Below are 1,588 nucleotides of genomic sequence, written 5' to 3' on the forward strand. Positions count from 1 at the left end.
TTTAACGCTGGGAATTCTGAGGGTGACTTTGAACGCCGGTTTGGGCCATCAAATCTTGGGCAAAGTATGAAGTATCATATATTGCTGGAAAGCCCAGGATGTTTACTTTCCAACGCCGTTGAGAGCGCGCCAATTGGGCTTCTGTAGCTCCAGAAAATCCACTTCGAGTGCAGGGAGGTTAGAATCCAACAGCATCTACAGTCCTTTTTAGTCTCTGAATCAGATTTTTGCTCAGGTCCCTCAATTTCAGCCAGAAAATACCTGAAATCACAGAAAAACACACAAACTCATAGTAAAGTCCAGAAAAGTAAATTTTAACTAAAAACTAATAAAAATACACTAAAAACTAACTAGATCATACTAAAAACCTACTAAAAACAATGCCAAAAAGCGTACAAATTATCCGCTCATCAACATGGCAGCCGAAAACAACAACAATGCCAACAATGCAATGAATGTGCTGGGTGACTTTACTGCACCTACTCCCGACTTCTATGGGAGAAGCATCTCTATCCCTGCCATTGGAGCAAACAACTTTGAGCTTAAGCCTCAATTAGTTTCTCTAATGCAACAGAATGGCAAGTTCCATGAACTTCCATTGGAAGATCCTCATCAGTTTTTAGCTGAATTCTTGCAAATCTGTGACATTGTCAAGACCAATGGGGTTGACCTTGAGGTCTACAGACTTATGCTATTCCCTTTTGCTGTAAGAGACAGAGCTAGGATATGGTTGGACTCACAACCTAAAGAACGCCTGAACTCTTGGGAAAAGCTAGTCAATGCCTTCTTGGCAAAGTTCTTTCCACCTCAAAAATTGAGTAAGCTTAGAGTGGAAGTCCAAACCTTCAGACAGAAGGAAGGTGAATCCCTCTATGAAGCTTGGGAAAGATTCAAACAATTGATCAGAAAGTGTCCTTCTGACATGCTTTCTGAATGGAGCATCATAGGTATCTTCTATGATGGTCTAAGATGTCATTGGACAGCTCTGCTGGAGGATCTCTTCATCTGAAGAAGACGCCTGCAGAAGCTCAAGAACTCATTGAAATGGTTGAAAATAACCAATTCATGTACACTTCTGAAAGGAATCCTGTGAACAATGGGACGAATCAGAAGAAAGGAGTCCTTGAGATTGATACTCTGAATGCCATACTGGCTCAGAACAAAATATTGACTCAGTAAGTCAATATGATTTCTCAAAGTTTGTTTGTGACTGAAACAAGGCCCTCCATTAGAAACTTGGAGGCACAAGTGGGTCAGCTGAGTAAGAAAGTTACTGAACTCCCTCCTAGTACTCTTCCAAGCAATACAGAAGAGAATCCAAAAGGAGAGTGCAAGGCCATCAACATGGCCGAATTTGGAGAGGAGGAAGAGGCAGTGATCGCCACTGAGGAAGACCTTAATGGACGTCCACTGGCTTCCAATGTATTCCCTAATGAGGAACCATGGGAATCTGAGGCTCACACTGAGACCATAGGGATTCTATTGGATTTACTTCTGCCATTCATGAGCTCTGATGAGTATTCTTCCTCTGAAGAGGATGAAGATGTCACTGAAGAGCGAGTTGCTAAATACATTGGAGCAATCATAA

General features: G+C 41.9%; 1 non-coding gene across 1 annotated transcript; it reads right to left on the bottom strand.

Moving 5' to 3' along the window:
• Positions 1 to 820: 820 nt before the first annotated feature.
• LOC127742593 (small nucleolar RNA R71) lies at positions 821 to 928 on the bottom strand. Its single transcript, XR_008003935.1, has one exon. It is a non-coding gene; the product is annotated as a small nucleolar RNA R71 (small nucleolar RNA).
• Positions 929 to 1,588: the final 660 nt, after the last annotated feature.

Source organism: Arachis duranensis, chromosome 1, assembly GCF_000817695.3.
Source record: "Arachis duranensis cultivar V14167 chromosome 1, aradu.V14167.gnm2.J7QH, whole genome shotgun sequence".
NCBI classification, from domain to species: Eukaryota; Viridiplantae; Streptophyta; class Magnoliopsida; order Fabales; family Fabaceae; genus Arachis; species Arachis duranensis.